Genomic DNA, 9,279 nt, shown 5'->3' on the forward strand with positions numbered 1-9,279 from the left:
AGGATCTCAGTGTCCCAGGTCGCTGCTCTATCTACTGCACCACCATCAGTCAAGCTAGTCACTGTATGTTTTTTGATTGGAGCATTTAATTTCATTTGCATTTAAAGCAATTATTGATAGATATGTATTTATTGCCATTTTATTATTTATAATTTTTTATTTGTTTTTCTTCCACTTTAAAAGAAGACATTTTAATCATTTCTTGTAATTCTGGTTTGGTGGGGATGAATTCCTTTAGCTTTTACTTGTTTGGGAAGCTCTCTATCTGTCCTTCAATTCTAAATGATGTCTTTGCCGTGTAGAGTCATCTTGGTTGTAGGCCTTTGCTTTTTAACACTTTGAATATTTCATGCCAGTCTCTTCTGGCCTGCAAAGTTTCTGTTGAGAAATTAGCTGGACCCTGGCCGGTTGGCTCAGCGGTAGAGCATCAGCCTGGCGTGCGGGGGACCCAGGTTCGATTCCCGGCCAGGGCACATAGGAGAAGCGCCCATTTGCTTCTCCACCCCTGCCCCCTCCTTCCTCTCTGTCTCTCTCTTCCCCTCCCGCAGCCAAGGCTCCATTGGAGCAAAGATGGCCCAGGCGCTGGGGATGGCTCCTTGGCCTCTGCCCCAGGCGCTAGAGTGGCTCTGGTTGCGGCAGAGCGACACCCCGGAGGGGCAGAGCATCGCCCCTGGTGGGCGTGCTGGGTGGATCCTGGTCGGGTGCATGCAGGAGTCTGTCTGACTGTCTCTCCCCGTTTCCAGCTTAAAAAAAAAAAGAAAAAAGAGAAATTAGCTGACAGTCTTATAGGAGCTCTCTTGCAGGCAGCTAACGACTTTTCTCTGACTACTTTTAAGATTCTGTCTTCGTTTTTAATCTGCATTTAGATTATGATGTGTGTGTCTTGGTGTGGGCCTCTTTGGCTTCATCTTGTTCAGGACTCTCTGTGCTTCCTGGATTTTTATGTCTATTTTCTCCATCAGGTTAGGTAAGTTTTCATTATTGTTTTTTCAAATAGGTTTTTAATTCTTTGCTCTCTCTCCTCTCCTTCTGTCACCCCCATGATGCAGATGTTGGTATGATTGAAGTTGTAGAGGTTCCTTAAACTATCCTCATTTTTTCTATTTTTTTTTCTGTTCAAATTGGGTGTTTTCTTCTTTCTTCTCTTCCAAATTGCTGATTTAATTCTCTGCTTCACCTACTCTACTTTTGATTCCCTGTAATAATTCTTCATTTCAGTTATTGTATTATTTATTTCTGACTGGTTCTTTTTTAATGTTTTCTATTTCTACTTTTATGTTTTCTATCTTTTTAGTGACGTTCTCACTAATTTCCTCTACTCTTCTCCTAAGTTCATTGAACATCCTTATAATCAGTGTTTAGAACTCTGCATCTGTAGATTACTTGTCTCCATTTTATTTAGTTCTTTTTTTTTTTAGTTTTGTTCTGTTCTTTCATTTGGTACATGCTTCTTTGTCCCCTCATTTGGACTGCCTCCCTGTGGTTGGTTCTATGTGTTAAGTAGAGCTGCTGTGTTACCTGGTGTTTATTTATTTATTTTCATTTTTATTTTTAGCAAGAGAGAGGGACAGACAGGGACAGATATACAGGAAAGTAGAAAGACGAGAAGCATCAACTCATCATCGCAGCATTTAAGTTGTTCATTGATTGCTTTTTCATACATGTCTTGATTGGGCGGGAGCTCCAGTTGAGCCAGTGACCCGTTGCTCAAGCTAACAACCTTGGCCTCAAGCAAGTGACCTTAGGCTTCCAGCCAGCAACATTTGGGCTCAAGCCAGCGACCACTGGGTCATGTCTATGATTCCATGCTCAAGCCAGATAAGCCTGTACTGAAACAGGCAACCTTGGGGTTTTGAACCTGGGTCTTGAGTGTCCCAGGTTGATGCTCTATCCATTGCACCACTGCCTGGTCAGATTGTCTCCTGGTCTTGGTAGAGTGGCCTTATGTAGTAGGTGTTCTGTAGGGCCCAGGGGCACAGCCTCCTTGGTTACCTGAGCTGAACATTCTAGGTGTGCCCCTTGTGAATTGTGTGTAACCCTCTGTTGTAGCTGAGCCTTACTTGCTGTTGACACATCAATGAGAGGGATTTATCCCCGCCTGACTGTCTATGAAATCTAGCCACTACCACCATGGAGCATCTGCCGTGCAGGGGTCAACCTCACAGAGCAGGATTCTGCTGCCTGCTGAGTTTGTCCCTTGTGTGTTGCTTGTTAAGGTAGTTGGGTGGTGCTTTGGTATGGCCTGAAGCTGTCCACTGGGTGCTCTGGCCCTGAGGTCTCCTGGGACGTGCAGGTCAAGGTCAGCTGCTACCTGTTCTTTGCCCACAGCCACCCAGCACGAGCTACAGAGTGATCTATAGATGGCTGTTACTTGTGCTGGGCTTAGAGGTGTCAGGGAAAAGCTAAGCTGTGAGCCAAAACCTGCTAGTGCCAGGCCTGGGACCGTTTAGCAAAAAGTAAGGGAAATGCTGAGGCCTGATGCTGCTTGTTTGAGAGATTTTAGAAAAGTCCACAGCATGAACCAAGACAAGCTGTTTGTATGGTAAAGCCTCTGGAAAAGGCTTGTATGGGCCTGCATGTTAGGTGGGGGTGTGTCTCAGAAAATCATCAGGGCATGGATAACAGTATTAACTAGGTTGCTGAAGATTCAGATATGGTGCTGGACTCAGCAAAGAAATAATGGCCTCTGCCAGTACTTTTGTCTGGTTAAAAGCTGGCCCTCCAGCCTTTGACCTGATACCAAACAATTCAGTTCCTTCCTTGTGTTCCTATACTTCACCAACTGCCACCCCCAGTGTTGACCCTGAGAGCTAGTGAATCCGAGTAAGTCTGTGCATGGGCCCTTTAAGAGACTCCAGTAACCCTCTGTCTCAGTCAGCCACAATCCACTCTGGTTTTCACAGCCAAGAGAAACAGGGAATTCTTTTCCTGAATCTGGAACCCTGGGGTGAGGGAAGGTATAGTGTGGGTCTGGAACCCCTGGCTCCTCAGAGGGGACCTCTGCAGCCAAGATATCTTGCCCAATTTTTAACTGCAATAGCTGGTTGTGGGACAAGCCCATTCTGAGTCTCCGCCCCTTCTTCAAGTCTCAATGGTGGCTTCTTCTTCATGTCCTTAGTTATAGAACATCTGTTCAGCTAGACTACAGTTGGTTTTGAATTGTGATTGTTCTGTAGTTTAGTTGTAATTCTGATATGGTTGTGGGAGGGTGTGAGTGCCACATTTACCTACACCGTTATCTTACAAATTTCTGTTTTTGCTCTATCTCAAATCTTGACTAATTATGTGGTCTGGTGGTCGACCTGAGTTATTGAGATATAAGTAAGTAAATTATGATAATAGTGATAACTATTGCCAAATAAAAGTGATAGAGTAAGTTATCAATATATTATTGCAAAACATTTTTATAAAAATTACATTTTTTGAGAGATTACAAGCATTTTAAAAAGAAACATTACAATGGAACAACTTTTAAAATATATTTATAAAATATAATTTTAGGACAAAAGTAAAAAAATTGAGCAAAATGATGAAAATAATATAGTATATTATGTTACTACATTATAGTAATTATGTTAGTTATATAGCAGTAGTTTTTTTAAATTGACGTTTGAAAGAGAGAAAGACAGGAAGGGAGAGAGAGAAGGAGGAGAGAGATGAGAATCATCAACTTGTAGTTGCTTCACTTTAATTTTTCACTGATTGTTTCTCACAAGTGTCTTGATGGGAAGCTCCAGCCAAGCCCGTGACCTCTTGCTCAAGCCGGTGACCTTGGGCTCAAGTTAGTGACCTTAGGCTTCAAGCCAGCAACCTTTGGGTTCAAGTAAGCAACCTTGGGATCATGCCGATGAACCTGTGCTCAAGCTGGCAACCTTGGGGTTTCAAACCTGGGACCTCAGTGTGCCAGGTTGATACTTTAACCACTGTGCCACCACTGGTGAGGCCATAGCAGTAATTCTTATATTTGGATGTTATTGGATGTCTTACCAAAAGTGTCACATTATTGAAAATGATATTTAGATGAATACCTATCATTTATCTAAAAGAAAGAGAAAAGTTAGAGGTACTTCATGGGGTAACATTTTAAGGAATGGCTCATCATTCTAGATACACTTACAAAATCTGAACACCATATTGTTGTTATTTAGTTGTAATTCCAAAGTGTCTTGGATATAAGCATGCAGTTGTGTCAGTAAAATCCTACTCCCTACAACATCTTCAGGCTTGGGAATGTTCTGGGTAAGGAAATGTGCCTATGGTGTGGTAGTGGGCATTGTGGTGATGGCAGAGGTGGCAGTAGTCATGATGGTGGTGTTGGTGTTGGTAGTGTATTAAATTAATGAGAGAGGGAGACAAAGTAACTTTCAGAGGTCTTAAGTTTGTCACAGGGTCACAGGGTAATTTGTCGTTCAAACATCAAGAGTTTAAAGAAGTTCGATAAACTAGAAAGAAAAGGCATTCCAGAGGTAGAAGGTGAAAATAACGAGGAACTAGCCACTTATCTTCCCTGGCTTGTTGAGAAGCTAAGCACTGAGTCTGGGGCCTGTGGCCAGGCTCAATGGCTGCATCAAGGGAGGCTGGGAGACACTGCCACAGATTGCTCCTGATTCTCCCAGGGACAGTGTGGAGATAGGAGCCAACTTGCAGATTCCCTTTGTAGGTGACCAGTTCAGCCCAGTTGAGGTTGTTCTGAGAAGTAATTGTGCTTTTACACAGACTGCCCCTTACATTGGGGCAGGGGCAAATTACAAATGTAGACCACATACCATATATCTAAATGTTTAAAAATTATAATTCAAGCAATTAAAGATTAAATAAAATGTTAGATCCCTTTTTTCTGGATAAACTATACCTTCAAATTGACTTGGAAGGCCAGGTTCAGATGTGGAATTCTCAGACTCCTTGGAGTTGAATACCAGAACGTGGTGACATGGGAAGAGACGGCCCCTGCTGTGGGCGATCCCTCCTCTCTTTTTCACTCTTGGTTTTTTCTCACACTGTGAAGTCTCATCTTCATACTCAACTGTGTCTTCAAGTCTGTTTATAGTCCTTAACACCACCACCTCTTACTTACACTGAAGCCTAGGGAAATGCACATCCTAGTGGCAATGTGCCACACCTCAGGATGGTCGACGTGAGGCCCTGGTCGGTTGGCTCAGCGGTAGAGCGTCGGCCTGGTGTGCGGGGGACCCGGGTTCGATTCCCAGCCAGGGCACATAGGAGAGGAGCCCATTTGCTTCTCCACCCTCCCTCCTTCCTCTCTGTCTCTCTCTTCCCCTCCCGCAGCCAAGGCTCCATTGGAGCAAAGATGGCCCGGGCGCTGGGGATGGCTCCGGCCTCTGCCCCAGGCGCTAGAGTGGCTCTTGTCGCTGCAGAGCGACGCCCCGGAGGGGCAGAGCATCGCCCCCTGGTGGGCAGAGCGTCGCCCCCTGGTGGGCGTGCCGGGTGGATCGCGGTCCGGCGCATGCGGGAGTCTGTCTGACTGTCTCTTCCCGTTTCCAGCTTCAGAAAAAAAAAAAAAAAAAGATGGTCAACATGAGGAAGAGAGGCCCACACAGGCTCACCCTGGAAATGGGCTTGAGGTTATTTGGGCATGGAGTTCTGGAGTTCATGGTAGCTCAAGCATGGATTAACATAGGGGTCAGTGAATTACGACTCATGGGACAAATCTAGGCCTTCTACCAGTTTTTATAAATAAAGTTTTACTTGAATATAGCTATGCTTATTTATTTCCATGTTACCTGTGGCTACTTTCCTGCTACAATGGCAGAGTTGAATCATTGTAGAGATCATATGGCTTTGCAAAGCTTAAAATAGTTACTCTCTGGCACTCGAGAGAAATAGCATGCTAACCTCTGGTCCAGAAAGGGGAGTAGCAAGCTCCTGTGGGCTTTCCTCTTCTAGGCTTGAGAGATGAAGCTAGAGGAGAGCCAGAGTGAAGTTCCCCAAGTGGGGGACCCTAAACCTGAATCTGACCATTGGGAAACATCAGACAAATCTAAATTGAAGGATAGTCTATTATAACAAGGCTTGTGCTTTTCAAAATGCCCATGCCATGAAGGACAAAAACAGAGTAAGGAACTATTCTCAATTAAAGAAGACTAAAGAGACATGACAACTAAAAGCAATGAGTTGACAGGGATTGCATCTGAGAACAGGAGAAAATATGCTATAAAGAACAATATTGGGCCTGACTAGGCGGTGGCGCAGTGAATAGAGAGTTGGACTGGGACATGGAGGACCCAGATTTGAAACCATGACGTTGCTGGCTTGAGCGCAGACTCGCCATCTTGAGCACGGGGTCACTGGCCTGAGCATGGGATCATAGACATGACTCCATGGTCCCTGGCTCAAACCCAAAGGTTGCTGGCCTGAAACCCAAGGTCACCACTGGCTTGAGTCCAAGGTCGCTGGCTTAAGCAAGTGGTTGCTGGCTCAGCCGGAGCCCCTCAGTCAAAGCACATATGAGAAAGCAATCAACAAATAACAAAGGAGCCGCAACGAAGAATTGATGCATCTCAGCTCTCTCCCTTCCTGTCTGTCTGTCTGTCCCTATCTATCCCTCTCTCTGACATCCTGTCTCTATCAACCCCCCCCAAACAAACCAAAAAACCCACAAAAAACACAATATTGGACCTGACTGGTTGTGGTACAGTGGACAGAGCGTCGACGTGGGAAGCTGAGATCCCTCGTTTGAAACCCCGAGGTTGCTGGCTAGAGCACGGGCTTGTCAGCTTGACCATGGGCTCACCACTTTGAGCATAGGATCATTGACATGATCCCAAGGTCGTTGGCTTGAGTTCAAGGATGCTGGCTTGAGCAAAGGCTTGGCTTGAGCACCCCCCCCCAAGACACATAAGAAGCAATCAATGAACAACTAAAGTGCATCTATGACTTGATCTTCTCCTCTCCCCCCCTCTCGCCCCCTCTCTTTCTCTAAAAAAAAAAAATATTGGGACAACTAGTAAAATTTTCAAAGCTCTGTTAATTAGGTAATAACATTGCATTAATGTTAATTCCCAACTTGAGAATTATACTCTGATTGTGTAAGTCAATGCCTTAAAAAAAAAATCTTTTCTTTTAGAGAGAGGCAGGAGATACAGGAACATGGAGCTGTTCCTGTATGTGCCTTGACTGAGGATCAAACAGGCAACCTCTGCACTTTGGCAGGAACTCTAACCAACCGAGCTATCCAGCCAGGGCTCGTATGTAGATGTTTTATTTTTAGAAAATACACAATGAAGTATTTAAGGGTAAAGTGATATGATGGCTGCAACTTACTTTTAAATAATAAAAATAGTAATTTATGTAGAGAGAAAATGAAAATAAAGCAAATGTAGCAAAATGCTAACAGCTGATGAATCTCTGTAAAGCGTTTCTAGTTTTTTATATTCTTTTTTGCAACTTTTCTATAAGTTTGAAATTATTTCATAATAAAAAGTGAAAACGTAAAATGGGGGACCAAGGCATTCCCTCTCATCTTCACCCACTGGGCTCATCCCCCACCATTATGTTCACCAGAATCCAACAAATTATAACAAATAACAAATGAAAAGAAAATGAGTATAGGCTTGAAAAGGAAAAGATAAAAAGTAACTTTAGGCACCTATGCAATTACCTATGCAGGGCTTATTAGCTATGTTTTTAGGCTTGTTCAGATTTGCAAGGTGACCACAGGCCACACTCAGTCTATTTGGAAAGATACAGGGCAGGAACCACAGCGCTCAGCTGGGCAGCTTCAGGTGTTCTTTGTAGCTAGGGTCCTTGCCACAGTTCACTCAGCAGGTGCAAAAAGGTAACACCCATATCGGGCTGCTCTCTTTATGATAGCTGCTCTATTTTAAAGCCTCATACTTTACAGGAGACAGTCACACAATTCCACAGGCATGGCTTCCAGGGTCTCTGGAAGGGACGTGTCCAGTTACAAGAGTAATGACAATGTAGGCTTCCACACTCAGCTTCCCCATCACGTACTGATAGGTCTGTCAGTCCGGATGCAACTGATCAATGATTAATTTTTACTCTAAGCAATGTGACCTAAAACCATAGCTGACACATACTTTCACAGAAATTGACCTAAGATTAGAGTCTCATGCAGAAGTGTTTTGTTAAACCTTTACCCACAGTCCACCCTCATGACTTTAGTTAACATTTTAACATAAAAAATGACAAGTTAGCATGTTTGGCGTCATCAAAATTTGTTTTACACAGTGGGTAAGAATGTCTTCTCAATACCCTATGCAACTGAAAGTCTTTGGCCATCTGCCTTTTTGGTGTCCATTTTATTATGGGAACTCTAGGCATCTTACATCAAATAATATCATAACATGATAGTTTTTAGCAAAACAAATACTACAGTAAAACTTTTTAAACCTTTTTAGAAAAAGTGCATTTCCAGTTATATACCATATATAAATCAAGGGTCTTTATTTAGTCTGAAAGTACAGTTTAGGCTTTTATTGATTTATTTTTGGGGAAAGAGAGAGGGAGAGAGTAAGAGGGACAGACAGGGACAGAGAGAGAGAGATATGAAGCATCAATTCTTCATTGTGGCACCTTAGTTGTTCATTGATTGCTTTCTCATTGATTGCCTTGACCAGGTGGCTCCAGCATTGTGAGTGACCCCTTGCTTAATCTAGCAACCTTGGACTCATACCAATGACTTTGGGCTTCAAGCCAATGACCATGGGGTCATGTCTATGATTCCACGCTCAAGCCAGCAACCCCTCGCTCAAGCTGGTGAGCCCACGCTCAAGCCTGTAACCTCAGGGTTTCAAACCTGAGTCCTCAACATCCCCGGTCGACACTCTATCCACTGTACCACTGCCTGTCAGGCCAGTTTAGGCTTTTAAAATAACTACTGCTTTAAAAATCTCTGACACTTTTGAAATGTTTGCACTCCCATCAATTTTTCACTAGACGGCAGCAGAGGACACCAGTCAGGCTCCAGTATAACCCTAAATTCACTCAAGCACTTAGTCTGTGGCTTTTGTCAGACTGGGGTTGGCCTGGGATTAACATACATGAAGGGCTTCCCTTAACCTTCTATTGGTGAATCAGAAACCTATTAAACTGTTTTCATTGTAGCCATGTTTGGACCTGCTGGCCACCATAGGTGGCCATTTGTTTGCCTTTGCCTTCTACTCTCGTGTATGCTCTCTAACATTTCTCCAGGTAGATTAAAGTTTGAATGGAGTTGGAGTCTGCTTGGCAGTTCCACCTGCTTTATCAGGTGGCAAACTCATCACAAGCATGAGATCTTTGGGTTCATTCTCTCTC

Source organism: Saccopteryx leptura, chromosome 9 (assembly GCF_036850995.1).
Source record: "Saccopteryx leptura isolate mSacLep1 chromosome 9, mSacLep1_pri_phased_curated, whole genome shotgun sequence".
NCBI lineage: Eukaryota > Metazoa > Chordata > Mammalia > Chiroptera > Emballonuridae > Saccopteryx > Saccopteryx leptura.